An 18,375-nucleotide genomic window follows, 5' to 3' on the forward strand; every position below is an offset into this window, starting at 1 on the left:
CTCAGTCACATAAATAAAACAAAGCTGCTCCATTTTTGGGGGGATAAGGATTCACAGGAGAGTAGATTTTTACTGATGAAACAGAATAGAAAGTGATTCTCAAATTTGAAAAAAATGTGAATCAGGAAAGCATTTGTTTTGCTGGCTGTCTTTCCATTTTTGTTTTGCTCCTTTAAGGTTGTGTTTTCTGGATACAATCCATAGCAAGGCTGGTGCATTTCCTGGAGATACAATAAAGGGTATAATCCCTCTGAGGCTTCCGAGATATGCAGAGATTGTGCACATTAACTGCTCCACAGCTTCATGGCCTCATCTCTCCCTGACCACAAAGGAGATGGAAAGGAAATCACAGAGTGCATGGGCTGCAGTTATACCTGTCCTTTGCAAAGTCTCCCCCATTCCAAGTCACACACCAGTTTAAAAGGGGAGGAAAAGACCCTTGGTTAAAAGAAATACCATAGTCAAATTTTCTGGAGCAGAACTTGGGATGAGTACAGAAACTGTTATCTGGATAAGGACAGCTCATTAGTAATCACAGGGCAGTCTGAGCCTAAATTTTACATTTCAGTTATAACCTGTGTACCATATATGGGGTTCAGGCATGTTCCTTCTCCATTGGAACACTGTCATTTAGTCCTGGGGTACCTGAAGCTTTAGAGTTAACCCCAAATGTTAATTCCTGTGACCTTGATATGTGTTGTAATTTAAGCTCACCTATAGTATTAGGCCTGATAGTAGCATCATCAGAAGCTGGATAAAAGGTTTTAAGAAAATTGGTTTTTTTGGGAAAGAAAGCTCCTCCCATATAGAAAACTTCAGTGGAAAAAATGTCAAATACCACTCTTTCATTACTCACTACACCCTCACCTAATCAGGAAAGCGACATTGTTTTTTTCAAGAAATCAAAATTACATTTCAAAATGGGTTTAAATGCCTCAAAAATCTTCACAAGACCAGAGACACTGCAGATGTACCTCCTGTATGTGACTGTTGCCAAGCTTGACAAGTGTGCTTTCCCAACTCTATGGCTCCCTGCACCATATCATCCCCAGCTGCTTCACAAAGGTGGCAGGGATGTGCTGTTGTGAGTGGAGACAATGACAAATGGGTCCTTTGTTTTATTTTACTGTCATTCTTGCAGTTCTTAAGTCTGACAAAAATGAAAAGTAGAGACAGCAATGAGACCTAATGCCAGTGCTCTTCAAAATACAATGCACTTCTACAAAATCCACAGTGTGTCCAGCTAAGCAGGTAGAGAGCTCTTTTTTCTAATTTTTTTATAAATTCCTTTTTTTTCTTTTGTTAGTAACTGGATATGTTTTACCACTTTCTTGCTCATCACTTAAAAATCTTCAAAAATATTTGTTCAAAAGGAAATGTCCCTGTGGTTCCTAAGTGGATATAGCATCTCAGAGGATGAGAGAGACCAAAGACAACATAACAAAAATGAAGAAAAAAATTCCACAGAATAACATGTGAAAATGCATTCCAACGTACCACTGGGTCTGATTCTTCCAGAGAGTTAATGACTCCACTGCTTAACAAAGCTGTGTCCAGAGGTGCTTCAGGATTTTGAAATGCAAACACCAATATGGAAGGATATACTGCAATTCTAATAATCTGAAAAATAACTGAGTACTAGTTATTTAAGTATTTGAAAAACTGGATCATGTTGCTTGGGTTTTGCATGATAAAATATCAGAGAAATTTTGTTTTCCACAATGTACACTGAAGAGAAAAGGAGGGAGAAGACAGGAAAATAAAGAAGTTATAGGGTTTTTTCTAACCTGGAAATACATCCCAGTCTGGGGAAATAATTCTTTTGTAGGTATTAGTTCAAAAATAGTGCATAAGCAAAGAAATGGAAAGAATATTTGCCGAAAGAATAAATCATAGACCATCAAATATAATTTTGGTTAGCAGATGGGAAGAGAGGTTTTTGTTTGTTATTTGTTATTCTTTCTTAAAGACAAGAAAATTTAAAACTAAGGGAATATTTCAGAACACTATCCCATTCCTCTGGGGTAAATACAGTACATTGCTTAGCAACCTTTTATGACTGAAAGACCAAAATATCTTAATATATAAAATACTACTGTGAGAAATGGTCAGCCAACATCCAAGTGGCTGGATGACTTGAATGATTCATTAGATTAAGATTTATTAAGAGGCTTTCTCTTTGCAACTCCAACTGCAAAATCAGTAATGGAGCACAGCAATCATATAGGGATCATAGAGGCAAATAGGCAATGATAGTTTTCTCTGAAAAGAGGAGGAATCAGCACTACTGTGCTCAAGGGCTTTATGTACATTAGATCAGAAGAAATTGCTGTGTAGCTATTATGTGATGGGGTTACTAACTGCAGCTGAAGCAGCCCTGGCAGGAATTACTGATGGAGATGGAGTACAAGGGAGCTCTCTTTCCTTCACTCTCACTTTCACCTGTAAGGACTAGAACCATCTCAAGGCTGCACAGGGCCAGGCTTGGATGTGATCAGCTTCACTGGCTATTGAAAACAGAGTCTTTCTATTTTCATTAGCAGACAGTGTCCAGAAGAACAAAGGAACTGGAAAAAGGAAAGGAGGAAAGGAAAATAAAATTGTGGACTTCTTGCCTGCTGGATGGATACCAAGAAACCTGACAGGTATAGAGCAGGAAGAAATCTTGTTTCCTTGTTTCCCTTGCAAGGTATTCCGGACTAAGAGTAGACTTAACACTTGCATAGATGGATAATTTTTCACCAGGACAAACTAGGTACTTGCATACGTAAAAACATATTTTTCTGTATACTTCAAAACATACTTTCATTTGAATGTTGAATTCTGTATTTGAGCTATTTTGCTCTGTCCAACAGACATTCATGTTTTTGCCTTTCTGGAAGACAGCAAACAAAGCCCTGGAGCCTGAGTGTTAAAGATATGAGTGAATACAAGGACCCAAACATTAATCAGTGTGTTTAAACAGTACCAGACCAAGGAAAGCTCTACCACAGACCAAATAACAAAAACAAGCTCTCAACAGCCACTGTGAGACACTTGCTGCAGAAGTAGATCTGGCATTTCTTTTTTTCCTTCCTCTGGAAATTGCCACCCACAGAGTTAAGTTGGCTGTGTGCCCTTATGTCCTGGACCTCCATGAGCTTTCTGAAGTTACTTGCCCTTCTACTCCCTGCTCTTCTTAAAAAGGCCAGAGGAACTCTAATGGAATACACTAGGATGTTTCACAAATTCTCATTGCATTTTTAAATAGATTTCCTTCATAAGATAAAAACCATTAGGGAAAGATTCATCTGTAAAACATTCAGACATTGCAATAGTACTTTGGTTGGAATTTTTTGGTAATGGAAAAATTCTCCTTAGAGCTCATTAATTTCTAGCAAACCCAGCGATTGTGTGGCCGTTGGAAATTCCCCTTAGCGACATTTCTGCCTGACCTGGATGCTTCCATGAGAATTTGCTAGATTAATTATATTCTGTATAATTGCCTAAGGACAGAAATGATGTTTCCAGATTTGTGTTTAGGGCTGAAGGATGTTAATCATAGGATAGATGTGAACAACACAGTACAAAGACTGAAAGCACAGTTGGGGGTTTAATTTACTTTTCACGATAGCCTCCGCTGAAAACATCGCTTCTCCATCCATGCAGCTAACCTCCCCAGGGAAGTCACTGCAGGCAGAAGAAGCAAAACCAAGGATTAAAGCAATCATTCATCTTCTTTATTTTCCTTCTGAGACAGTAGAAAAGGCAGAATCTGATGTTGAATTATAAAGGAAGGCTGTTTAAGAGTAGATAGAGCAGATGAGATACAAGACACTTTTGAGTTTGGTGGGATTTTTAATTAATTTTTGGTATATCTGTTTCTAGAGGTTTTGTTGATGTGAATGGGAGGCAATCTTGCCATAGTGCAGGATGAGCTTCCAGGGAAGCACCAAGTTTGAAGGAAGGAGTAGAGTGTTTCACTCCTTGTTTTTGACTGTGAGCCCACATCACCATGAGTTCAGCTCAAGTGCAGATCCTATCCTTCATATATTCACAGCAGGCACAGTTTTATTGCATAGCAGGAATCCATAACCTGAAATGTGTTCATTGGTACCTATTCTTCCTGACAGATCAGGGTGCAGTTTCTTCACTCCTGTGGATTTTGAATACTTTAAAATCCAATAATAAGATACATTTTCAGTCCTTCACATCTTCCTCCACATCTACCTTCGCATTACACTTTCTTTAAAAAAAATCTTAAGAAGAAACACCAAAGAAAATATGTTCAAGAAAATAATATCGAAATTGTTTGCTGCATATGAACTTAATGTTTCAAAACCAAAATGTATCAGACACAATTGGCATCCCATACTGAAAAATTTTCTAAATTATCTTATTACTATTACTGTTACTACTCCTTAAATTACTAAGAAATTTAACTTACCCTCTGTGTCAAGAGATCAGCAGGACTTTCTCTTGATTTTTATGTGTCTTCCAGAAGGTTTGCTTTCAGTTTAAAAGCAGACCAATCCTTTTTTCCCCTGGTATTTTTCTTAAATTCATTTTCATTTTTGGCATCAAAAGCAAGTGTCCAGACTTGTGAAATGAAAAGTGTCACTGCTACTGAACTAAAGGGAGTATAGCAACAAAACAAACCCAACTAATAACTTTTGGATTAACATTTGATGTAAACCTAGATCAAAGATGATTTTGGATACACCTTGAAAAATATAGCATACTTCTTAGAGACTCTGGCACTATTTCACTTTCAAATAGAATTTGCAGAGTAGGAAGGCCTTATCACAGAATATGAAGACACTCATTAAATCTCTTACAGTGAGTGAAGAAGGAGGTAGAACAGAAGCAACACACACCAGCTTCTTTGCAGACACAGAGCCAGGTCAAGATGATAACATGATAAATCCTGATTTGCTCTGCTGATGGTTGGGTGTCTCTGAGAAAGGTGACAATTCTCCTCTCCCTCTCCTCTTTTTCCAAGCAGAAAAGAATTCCTCATTGGTCAAATGGTTTTGAAATTCAGCACCTAATTTTCTGCATACATTTCTGCATTCGTTTCTTAAGATAGCCAGGAAGGTATTGCTGCATAAAGCTGGAGGGGTAATAGAAAAATAAGCACTAAAAGAAGGATCTTCATAAGAGAGGCTCTAAGTAGCAGAGATGGCCGAGCTGAGTTTGCCAGTGGGAGTGCCAGAGTACCTTAGTCAGAGGGGAACTGTAGAAATCACTTAATAAATGGTCCTTTGAATATCTGTATGTGCATAAATTATATAGAGATGACATAGATAGAGATATTTATATATATATATATATATAATATAAGCAATTTACTGGGGAAATGTTTCTGTATTTATTTTCCTGTTTCTAGTTTCATTTTTTCTGTTCTTTATTTATTGAGTGCAGGAGATATGACATACAGAGCAAGAAGAGAGAGGTAACAGACCCATTGTCCTGCTCAGAGACACCTACAAGTCACAATAGGTTGTCAGAAGAATGAACTCCAAATTCATATCTTAACTGTCATTTTGCTCTAATGAAACCTGTGACCCTTCTGTCAGTCTCCACAAGTAGAATCTTATATAATGAAAAATAATGTAATAAAATCTACTCTGGAAAGGTAAATATCAAGTGTGAGAAAATAACTGACTGTGTTTAACCATGTAGGACACAGTCACGATTCCTCTGTTCTCCCAAATGCTTTTAAATGTTTGTAAACATATGAAGAACATGAATCAGAGCATTCATATATGGTGTTCCATTTAATAAAAAAATGGCACCAGTTGGCCTTGCACTCTTCCACATATGCATGCCTTCTTATGGCCTTTTGCTTTCATATCAAGTAATTTACAAGTACAGATGATGAAAATTGCCCAGTGCTCATTCTAAGAACTACATGCTTTTGATAAGAAAATAGGTGCATGGTGTAGACAACTGCATCTGAATTTTTCAGCAGATTCAATATATTTACCTTCCTTTTTTGTTTTGTTTTGCTTAAAGAAAACTGAGTCAGAAAACAGCAGCCTGAGAAAAAAAAAGCAAACAAAAATTTAAAAAATCTATACTTCCTCATTCTTGCTTGTTTACCAATTCTCTTTCACTCTGCTGATTCCTCATGGGTTTAACAACATTTCTGGGGCCTCGACCTCTGAAGCCAAATGGGAAGACTTCTGCTTCCTTAGTGATGCCTTAATTAGGTTTTGTAAGCGACGTATTAATGCAACCAGAATTCCCTTGCATAATTTATATTGCTAGTTATAACTACAAAGTAAAATCAACATGAAAAAAGAAATTTGACTGCAAAGTACTATCTTGGATTTCTCAAGGATCACACCTTTAAGACAAAAGCTCTTTCATTATCTATTTACCAAATTTGAGTACAATATTTTGAAGAAAACATTATTTGCAAAAAAAAAAACCAATCAAAAAAACTCAAATAACTTTCTAAATCCAGCATGAAACAGAAGGTAAAAGGTTTTAAATTATCAAGTTTGACAAGTAAGTCATCTTATAACTTTGAAGAAAAGTGTACACAGCAAGCAATACAAAGAAAACTTGAAGGGCCAAGTATTATAAGTCCACAAATGTAGATGAGAACACCCTCTAAGCAGTCTGTAGGTTATTACAACAAGCACTGTGCCAAAACAAAATCAAAATCACAGAGAGCTAAGGAAAAGCAGGAAAGAGACAATTATTTCACATGCATTATGAACACCTGAATAGTGGATTATCTTTTCCTTGTAACTGTTTTTCTTTTTTTTTTTTTTAATACCTTGATGGGAGATTAAGATTGAATGCCTGAAAAAATAATATTTAAACCAAGTATGTCTCCTTCCTGGATTTCATGATGAGACATTGAAGGGCATCGTGAAATTTGCAAACACACACTGTCAGTGAAGGAGAGGGATTTTCTGTTTTTGAAGCATAGATTTTTATTGACATAAAACAACAGAAGAAATGTGAGAATTCTTGAATAGCCTTAAGAAAAAAAGAACCCGATAGGCAGTTTTAAGGGTTAGGGAGCAGATCCACAAGTGTTCACAGGTCAGCTTTTTCCATCTTTAGTGTAACTACCTTAATTTTTCTAATTACCATCTAGATGAGACATGTCTTGTGGACTTAACTGGGGTCAAACCATGGTGTTACACATGGATCATTTCCAACAGGAATCTTTACACTGGCATCCCCTTCATAAATCTGGCCCTGGTTAAACACAGCTACTCCCTTCATCCAAACACTCTAGACCAAGCAACTTTCCTCTCCCTCCTCAGACTCTTTGACTACCAAAAAGAACTTAAAAATAAATATTCACCTGGTTTTCATGATAAAGGATCAAGGCAGATAACTAGCTGGCCAAAAGAGTGCATTCAGCTGTGATGAGTGGTAACTCTACCATGAAAAACAACTAATAAATATTAAATTAGTTTCATCTAAAAGCTCAGGGCACAAAGTTATGTACTGTATTTGCTGGACTTTTAGCAAAGTGGAAAAGGCTGCAGGTTAACTTTTAATGTGTACATAAAATGAAAATTTTCTTGGCCTTTGTACTGCTTTTATTACACCCACATGTCAAATCAAGTTATGCTGATGCTCTCACTAACTAACGTTTAACTTCTCATAAAAATAACAATCTCCCCTACAGACATGAAAAGAGAATAGTTAGCAAAAAAATGTGCATGACTTGTATCTGATTACTGAGTTGTTCATTCCTAGGTGTTCAAAATAGAAGGGTTTAGCAGTAGCTTAGATCATTTGAGTACATGGCTTTGAAAGTCAGTCTTGAAGTCTGTCAAATTACACAACCACAGCATGAAGCTCAAAGTTTTACATCTACATGGAAACTTAAAAATGAGGACAAGCATCAGTAGAGACAGAAAGATGGATGAAAAAAGGGACCTGAATTTTAAGCTTGTTCAGTGCCATCTTAACTGAATACACAGCTGTGTATTCAGCCTAATTTAAATTGCCTAGAAGTGCTTTCCATATACAAGCGCATCTTTTCTCAAATTTTAATAATACATGAATATATTAATTAGTAACGCTCCATGCTGCAAAAATGAGATGTAAGCAGACAAAGAACTACTAGTAAAGCATAAAAGTTCTTTCCTACTACTTGAAGGAGCAATTTTCCATCACTGGTAATTATACATTTTTTCAAAGGACCAAACTAGGCTTGATATTCCTTCAAATCTTACTGCTTTGGTGGTGTGCTGGGTCTCTGCACACAGTCACTTCTTTGGCATTTCCAAGACCTTGACTTTGAGAAGGTTAGGTACCATCAGCCACATTTAGACTAGGTGATTGTTGCAGGTCCCTTCCAACTGAAAAAAATAAACTATTCTCTTCTATTCTATTCAGCATCTCCAGTATCCACTTGGAAAGCTTTGTCTGAGACTGCTCATGGAGGAGAGTCAGCTGCACTGTCCCTCAGACTGCATTCATTTTGGCAACAGCTTAAGCTGTAGAATAGCCAATTCACAGCCCAGCGAGGAGAACTACCCCAGGGAGCAGGCTGCAAAGAGCTTATTAGGCAGGCATGTCACATGTGTGACATTCACCAGTCCCAGGGTAGCTTATTCCCCACTGATACCCAGCAAAAAGAACAGAATCTGACTGCAGGCTCTGCAGAGGCCCTGCATGATGGCGAATGTCACTTCACAGAATTGAGACATAGTATTTTTCTAGCCCATTAGACAGTACAATCCTCTGTACTTATTTTCATTAGCAAATGCTGATAAATCTGTGCATTAAAGAGAAATGTGTAGAAAGTGAAAACCCTAAGGAGGGAAGGTGAAACACTTGTTTCACTATCTGTTCTAGGAACAAAGCGTTCAGATAACAAATCACTAGAATCACAGAAATGTCTTTGTTAAGTTTCCTGGTTTTCAGAATAAGATAGTAAATGTGCTCAACGCCATTTTAATCAAACAGGAACAGGATTTTTCCTTTCCTTTCAGCAATTAATCATATTCTAGCCGAAAAGAAATTGACCCCAAAAAGGTAGTGTAAAAAAATCCCCACCACTCTGGAGTAGTCATGCTTAAGGAGGCAAACCCAGTTTTCAGAATCATAAGCTTCTTAGTTTAGGCTTGTTTTGCCTTGGTGAAATGAGGAGAAATATATTTTTTTTCCTCTAAATAAAAAATAATTCTTTTACATGTCCTGATTTAATTTCATAATGTGATCCTTATCACCATCTGAGCAAACCAGAAGTATTAAAAAATGACAAAGCCCACTTTGGAAAAAAAATCTGCAGACAATAAAGATGAGAGTAAGCTCTGTAAGCAATTCTAAATTCCTCTGCTATCTGAAGTGGCAGATCAAGACTTTTCTGTAGGTGAAACTTTTTTATACTGAAAGTGAAATATTGCCCTTCCATTCAGATACCAGCCTTTCCTGTAGCCTTCAGGAAAATTCAGTATTCATCTATAACATCTCTTAATATTTTATTTTCTCTTTATCTTTATTAACACTTCTGTCAAGAGTTTTGAAGAGTCACAATTGAAACTATAATTTTCTCTCATCAAAATATAATCATATCCAGCTGCAAAAATCAGGGTTCCGCTGCACTTCTCAATGAGAAACCTGCTGGGTGTGCTTATCCTAACGCATCCAGAGTGGGGTTTGTTGGTTTGTTTGCTTGTTTGTTTGAAGCATGGTAGTCAGAAAGACACTCTGGGATGTAGAGGAGGTGGTCTGTTATCTAGAACAGAGATGGGAAATCCAACCTGATGAAAACCCCTCTGCTGCAGCAGTGCTGAGTTGTATTCACCAGCATAGAATAAAAAGGCTTTCTGCTTTTTAAAAGTCCAAGATGAGAAGTTACCCAAGAATTAAGGCCAATGAAAATTCTATGCAAAGCAAAATTCTGCATAGAAAAGTAAGATTCATGCTTATTTTCTGTTCCTGGGGTAAAATAAACTGTGGTTTGTATGAGATGTGATTTACATACCAGTGTGTTAATACGCTGGACATTAAAGAGTACAGCCATGGAATGCACACTGCTTGAGGCATTCATGAGTTACCCAAAGCAAGATATTTAGTGCATGACAGACATGATTTATCACTCAACTACTTTTGCATTTCTGTCCATGTATTATAGCAAAGTTGTACACAGTAGAAAACAAGTGAAATGGCCATGAGTTAATACTTAAGGGAATTATACTGTGAGACAGAACAGAAAAACTTTAAATAGCATAATTGTGAGAGATGAATATCTAAGAGAAATGCTCTGGTTAAAATGTATAATGAAGTGAGGCAGTGGAGATAAGGCTATGGGCACACCTACTTAATACATCCTATAGAACATGCACTCCCATTTGAATCCATTAGCTATATTGGAGAGACAGCTTTGAATTAGAATAAAGACAAGGGGGTCTAAAATACATTTGAGAACAACCATAAAGCTCTACCCATCTATACTCTGGAGAGGAAGATTGTAGCTCTGCACTCCTGTGCTAGCATGCTGTTGGCAAAACTGCGCCGAGGGGAATAGCCCATGCTGCAACCCTGATGTAGTGCAGAGCTGTACCAACCCAATGAACTACAGCCATAAACGTGCTAAACGCTTTTTAATTGCTCCTAATGAATGCTGAAATGGTTTTGCATTTAATTTCCATTTATGAAAATGTTTAAAAGGATTCAGGTCATGGGGAAAGAATACAATGTCATTTTTTAATGCCAAATCTATTTAAGAATTTTTGCCTAAAGGCAAAGCTCATGATATTCACATCTGCAAAAGCTTCCACCACCACACAAAACATGCACTTCTGCATTTGTAAATGTATCAGGATGGCCTCTGAAAACAAGAGTTCATGTCCATATATACCACTGACCAAGCATTATAGAAAAGTTAGCTTTTATGAAGACTATTTTTTTATGAAGTCATGATTTATATGCTTACAACAAGGCACAAAGACTTTCATTCCTTCTCCACTTCCCCATAGTTATAAAACTCATCCATGTCGTGTCCCACCCTTAAGGGGTAGAGAGTCCCATAGTTTTCAAATTGCAGTTTTTCCGCTGTTTTTATATTCAGAAGTACTCTTTCTTTGACTGGAAATGGTCAAAAGATAACAAGTTGTCTCATTATGGATGCAATACATTTACAAGTTCCCTGCCTTTTTTCAATGCCTCATACATCTTCCATAAAGCACTCATTAAACACTTCCAGACCAAAGGTAATTTATTTATTGATACTGGATAGTCCAAAAGTCGCCAAATTGGAGGAAGCTAAGTTATTAAAGGTTAAATCTTACAGGAGTATCTCAATAGAAATTTAAGTAGATAGCTTTAGAATTGAGGCCTGAGTTTTTCAGCATTTTGTTTTTTAGGGGTTTTTTCCCCAATATGGATGAGAAAACTTGTGCGCAGAAGCTCTTTCTTGGAGGCAAATACAAAAATCACTTCATTACATGAAGAAAACAATCCCTGCCATATACTTGAAAGGCACCCACTTGGAGATTGATCTTGACTCTCTTTATATTAAAAAATTTACATTTTCTCTTTTTCTGTTTAATGGCCCTTCTTTTGAAGGATGCCCAGCAAGATGATAGCATTACTCTCAGAATACTGTTTAGGAGTAAGTATAATGCTTGTATTTCTTACAGATAATATATCTTCCCCAGACAATTCACCTGATTCCCAGGTCTTCCCTGGTATCATGGCATGCTGTAGCAAATGTCACATCTAGCTGTATCTAATCTGTAATCTTATAAAATAACAAAAACCCCATTTTTTTTCCCCACTCAAAATGTTTAACTTCCAGTAACAAACTACTGACCTAGGCATTCCTCTGCTCTGCCCCAAACACTGGCATTTCTTCCAGTATTAGGGAAGTCTGTGAGGAACATTGACGATTTAGTCTGGTCGGATCTAGTGGAAGGTATCCCTGCCCATGGCAGGTGGGTTGGACTAGATGATCTTTAAGTTCCTTTTCAACCCAAACCATTAAATAGTCTATGATTTAGGATCATCTTTTTTCTAATCCCCACTCCTACAGTTAATACTTGAATATTTCAGTAACCATAACAAATTGTTAAGCCCTTTTAGTAACTAAGTTTATCTTTTGTCAGCAAAATATTTGTGCTTTATTTGAAACACCGGGGTGGAGATGCATACTCTGTTCCTGTCTTTACTGGAATTTTCTCTGCATGTAAACTCTGCTTTTTCTCTAAATAGTGGTAACAGCACAATGATTTGTGGTGGCTGCTTGCCCTTCTGCACCACGCCAGTCTGCCAGTAGCTGACCTCAGCCAGGGGCAAGTGGGCTTTCATAGAAGTCAGAATCACAAAAAATTGTGAACAGTTACATAAATGGTGGAAAGGTGAACTCACTATAACCATTTGCCTCTGTGTAAGCAACAGTTCTGGTTCAGAAATAACCTTCTGTATTTTAAAAACAATGAGTGGTCATGCACATATTATGCAACAAAATTGTTGAAAAGGGTGCAGAAATAAATAAATTTTGCTTAGGATAATCTTATTCACAAAATCACATGTAATTTAAATAATATTAAAGAGAAGGGTGGGAAGGGGATCTCCTGGGTCAGCTTCTCAGAGCTGACCACAGTGAGGTTTGTGCAATTCTCCTTGCCCAGGAGGACAGTCATGCGTATACAGGATGTCAAGTCCAAAGCCTTTAGTAAATTACAATTAAAGAAAACAAAGCATGGGTTTGAGCGAGCGGTTTCTGAGAAAAACTCATTTTTACCCTGGAGTTTATAACCTGCACTGCTCTTTGGTTTTTCGGTTTTTTTTTTTTCCTTTCCTCTTTCAACACACTTCCCGGAGTCTAAATATACTTTTTTTTTTCTTTTGTGGATCTGTCTTTTAAACCAAAGCAATTACATGATCCTTTGAACAGATCTTCTCTGCTGTCAGCTGGTAAAATGTAAGTCCCCTACAAGAGATAACATAGTAATGTCTTCCTCATCACAACAGGCTACAGGCAAAATGCAGACAAGAAGTTCTCCTGCTGTCTTAGATACACCAGGCTTACCAAAATCACTAAGTTATCTAAATAATAAGTAAAAAATATGCTGTAACAGTCTTTATCTGTGCACGTGTGTATAATAAAAATCAATAGTGCCTGGAAGAAAAGTCATTCTTGTTGGAAAAACAATGATTAATTATATAAAAAGCACAGAAGAAGAAGACTTCCAGTTAGGATAATCATATTGATACATATAATGTCTAATTTGCTTAGCCTAAAATTAGAGGAAAAGAAAGAAGAGGGGGAGTTCTTTTTCCCATTTAATTGCCTAATGAAGTCCCTGAAAGTATATAAGTAATAGAGGTTCGACTATCTAAGTGATTTAAAATGAAGGCTCTGGTTTATTAAAAGATTACTTACTATTTGCTTCTTGTGCCTCCTTCAGGACAACCACTGTGATGAAAAGATTTTGTCTGTACTGAGGTATGTCTTTTTTGAGTCTATTGCCTGTTTGTATCCCTCAGTTACAATGACTTGCCAGGCAGTTGGTCAGACATTTTAAATTTAAAGTGAGAAACTTCAGATGAAATGCACAAGCAACATTGAAGCATCTATTTCATAGAAGAACAAAAAGATTAAAAAAAAGATAAAACAGAGGAAAAGGAAAAGGAAAAGGAAAAGGAAAAGGAAAAGGAAAAGGAAAAGGAAAAGGAAAAGGAAAAGGAAAAGGAAAAGGAAAAGGAAAAGGAAAAGGAAAAGGAAAAGGAAAAGGAAAAGGAAAAGGAAAAGGAAAAGATGCTAAAGTCCACAGTGGTTTCTATATATTCTCAAATATGCTATATTTTTTAAAAAATCTAAAATAAGTTAATAATTTCTTAACAGATGAGTGCCATCCTAAAACAGATCACAGAATTCTGTGTTATTATGAATATTATTAAGAATTCTGATGACTTTAGTCACATGATCTGTGAAAGTCATAATCTTCAGGTTTAGAAATTAGTTTGTAAGACAAATTATTAGGAAATATTTTTTGTCTCAGTTTTTCCCACAGATTGTCGGGAAGTATTAGGATGTATCTGATCAGTGGCCCAGACACAAGGAATCAGAAATGTAATCTGGAAAGAATATCTCTGGCAAAGCACTGACCCACAGCAGAGGGAGGGAAGCAGGTAGTGGAGAAGGTAACTTCATTCATAAGAAGAAGAAATTAGCATCTTTTTCTTTCAAGGGAGAGTTTGAAAAAGATTGAAATTATCTGCAGAAGATATAGAAAACTGCTTTGACCAATATGAAAGATATTATGAGCTGACTATTGAAATCTTGAAATCTACTGAAAGGAAAGAAAGAGCATTTGAGCTAAGGTATCACCATCTCAAAACTGAGTGAGAAAATTAAATCCCCCAGCATTAAATTAAATCCCATGGCTAAGAAAGAGTGAGAGAAGATGCAAGGAACTCTTCAAGCAGTATTTCAGAGAGATTTACGGGAGGACCTGCCTGAGTTTAGTGGTGTCTCCCCAGGTATACAGCACAGGGAGCCAGCAGAGAGATTAACTCTGTAATGGCCTCTTTCCTCAGTCCAACAAGATGCTGCTGAGGAACACATATGACTTAGAGAAGTGAAAATGGCTTTATCAAACACCTTGTGATGACTAACTTTCAGCTTTCTGCATTTGAGCAGTTGCTTCCTACAGCATCCTGAGCAGGACAGCAGAGAGTGGTGCAGGGTCTTGGGGACCCTGGAAGGTCCAGAGGCCAAGTTGTCCCCAGGTCACACATCATGGGCCAAACAACCCCACCTGCTGCTGCGTGGCTTGGGGCACTGAGTGCTCGGCAGTCTCAGGCATCCTTCAGCAGGGCAGTGTGTGCCCCCATCTGCAGAGCAGCCTGCAGCTGGTTAAATCACTCTACTGAGTGGCAGAGAACACAAGAAAAACTCCCTCAAAAAAAGATCCATCTCTGAGGGAGCTGTACCTGAGAGCAGAATATTGCTTCTTGTCAGCGGCTGAAAGGCGCTGATGAACTCTCCTGTCAGCAATGACACTGTGGCCTTTTTGAAGATGTCCTGTACCTTTGGAGGAGGAACAATTTATTTTACAGGTGCAGTTTTCCAAGGAAAATATACACTTTATAGACCTGATACAAGACAATTATGTAATCAGCTTGGAATATGTGACCTCAATTTAATATTTATTTGCATATGAAAAAAACCTACAAATTTTTTTCAGATGTATCAAGCAGAAAAACTATTAATGAGGTATTCCCAAGAGGGACATCTGCCACAAGCTGTCTCTAGAGCCTTTTGCTTTATGTACTCATAGCAGTAGAAATCAAAGCAAGAATTCACAGCAGTATGCCAAATCCAAACTACTATCTGGTATTTATATTCTTTATATTTATATTATTATTTATATTCTGCATGTAATGTGGATGAGTCACTACACAAGGCATTACCTTGCTACATTTCCAGTATGTCAGCTACATGTTTGCATGGAACTGTTTAATCTGATAGCAGGTTGATAATCTGAACTGTTTAATCTGAGAGCAGGTGATTTGTTATATTTTTCTTCAGTACTGACTCTTTTTTGCAATTACAGAAGAAGCCCAGAAATCACACAGAAGTTAATTTCGGACTCATTTACCCATTGAATTTCAATTTTCACGTGTTTTCCACCTACCTGTGCATCCACCTTCCCCAGCACATATTGTCATTAAGGGCCACCCTTGAGATCTCATTTTTCACATCTATTTTTCCCTGTCTGGGTGAGTGAACATCATTCCTTCCATTCACAGAGCTTTGTATGGGACAAGTCACTTCAGGCTTTTTGTCACTTAACTTCATCCACTGCCAGGGCTTCAAAATTTCTCACACAGCCTAATTGGGCTGACAGTGTGCTCTCAGGGGCTTTTCCAACCAGAGCACACTTTCAGTCTCATCTGTCTTGCAGGACTCCTTGAAGAGCTGGAAAACAGCTATCGTAATAAAAATCCTGAAGTCTAATGAAATTTCTTTTGGGTTTTTTTTCAGGGAAGACATTTCTTGAGAGTAAGATTTATTGAAAACATGACAGGTTTTTAGCTTAAAGTTAAACTGGGGTTTGCCTCATGCTAGTTTTCTCTGGCAAGTCGCTGCAATACTGATAAAAACACTGTATCTTCACCTGTACTATGTTGTTCATAGGTGGATGTGATCAACAAAAGCCAGAGACCTTTCTTTTTTTCAGCACAGCAGCAATCCTACAGAGTTGAATAACCAATGTGGGGATGAATTTCCTGGATAATTCTTACCTTTTTCAAAGTAACATATGAATGCATATGTCTGAAACATTTTCTAACTTTCTAACCCTTCTGGGAGTTGGGGGAGCCTCAGCCTGCTTCATGGGCCTTGAAATGCTCTACAAAGCAGTTGCCTGAGTTTTTATCACAGCTTCTTTTCACTTGCATCTTGCATCTTTCTTTTTACTAGGAGCATCAGTCCTTTGTAGTGTTTGGATGTCATCACTCTTCTCTTCTTGAAACATTTGTCTCACATCTCAAAAGCTGCAGGTTCTCCTTGCTTTGCGCAGCCCCTGGTTGCTGAACAGGAACACAAAGATCTCTTCTGACCCCAGCACAATTTATTTTTTTTTTAAAGACCTGGACGCAGATTCTGTACAGCAGGGCAGACAACTATCCTGGCAATCATGAGATATCAAGGCAGATGTTAGCGCTCAGGAACACATAATCATGAGAATGATTATATGCAGGTGCTTTTATTGAAGAGCTCTGGGTGTCAGGGGTACAAACCCAAATCTGACTCCAACCATACAGTCGAGATGAACATGTTTTTATATTCTATCGTTATATAACTTTCATGTTAATTATTAAACTTATATTGTTCTATTGTATACATAGATTTCAGCTAAGCAAAGCCCCCCTTAAATTTCCAGCATAGTTTCTCATGATTCTTCTTATGGTTATATAATAATTATATTTAATTACTAAACAATCATCACATCTAACAATTATATCATTTATCATACTGCTTACGCAGGTGCAGTTGATCTGGGAAAACACAAAGCCTAACATTTTCAGATTCTATCTTTAAAATTTTCCAGGGTTCTACTATCACAGAGAGACACATGCTCTGTTGCTGCTGATCAAAGATGTGTCTTTATTGCTGACCCAGTTTCAGGATACATCAAATTAAGTGTGTATTAGCTGTAACTGAGCAGTGATGGTGAAATGCTTTATGGGTTGGTGAAGCAAGGTTTGGTGACACCTTACTTGTTGTTGAGGGGGATCTTGGTGCTGGTGTTGTTCCTTGGTGGAACTGTCTCTGCTCCCTTCTCTCCACTACCCTCTCCCTGACTCCCTTCAACAGGCTCTGACTTTACAGACCCTCACTCTGCTCAGCCAGGGGCTTCAGACTTCCCTCACATCCTCCTTCCTGCCACGTCCTCCTGCTTTCTGCAGAGCAAGAATTGCTTCAATCCAGTTTGTGTTACCACTCACTTCAATGCATATCCCACATCTTTCATTAGAATCAGTGTCTTCACATTTCTTTGGTTGCCCTTTTATCAGTCTTTGTTTTGTAAGTCTAGGATGAAAATGGGGATAGTTCATATTTTCAATTTTATCCTATATTTTTCACCAAAACATTAAGATTCTCAAAATATGTTAATGAAGATTTTAAATTACTTTTGCTACAGCAATATAGTTTTGTTCTATAACAGTATTCACCTTTTCAGTTATTATATTTTTTCAGTGAAATTCTCACAGCTGTGTTTGAGGTGAAAATAAAGAGATTATCAACTGAAAAGATCCAATTTTTCCTCTATGAACTTCTGCTTGAAGAAAAGTAAGTTTTAGCTCACATTTTGTTAGTTACAAAACTGCTGTTGCAATTAACAATTTGTCTTTCTATTATTCTATCTTATGTCACTACTTTCCCTCAAGTTTAGATGTTTTAACATTGGCAATAAACACAGCACATGCAAGGGAAAATATGTATGTATATAGTACAGTCATCAAGGATTTAAAGCACCACAAGGAAAGCTGAGTTCACTGCTTTCCACGGAGTTCTTTATCTGCAATGAATAAATTAATGTTTGATCAACAAGATCTTCCTTCCTATTTTCTGTTTCTGTCACAGAAAGATGTAACTTGACATCCAGACACCCAGCTGAAAGGTTTAATAAGAGTGTTTCCAATTTTAGCATTAGGATATGAAGCTGTAAGTAGCATCCCCTATCTGATTTAAGTGAAAATAAAAAGTTCATCCTCTTTCCACTGAAGGAGATCAAGCCTCCCTATATAACACTGCTAATTAGAGCCAGATGTATTCTTTTAGATAAACAAACTTTTGAAATGCATTTAATGTGCACTTAGTTCTGATTGATTTTTTTCCTCGTGAAATGGTGAGAGTTTAAATTGTTTCAAAATTCTTTACCCCATGAATATATT

Source organism: Fringilla coelebs (genome assembly GCF_963513975.1).
Source record: "Fringilla coelebs genome assembly, chromosome: 3".
In the NCBI taxonomy this organism is placed as follows: Eukaryota; Metazoa; Chordata; class Aves; order Passeriformes; family Fringillidae; genus Fringilla; species Fringilla coelebs.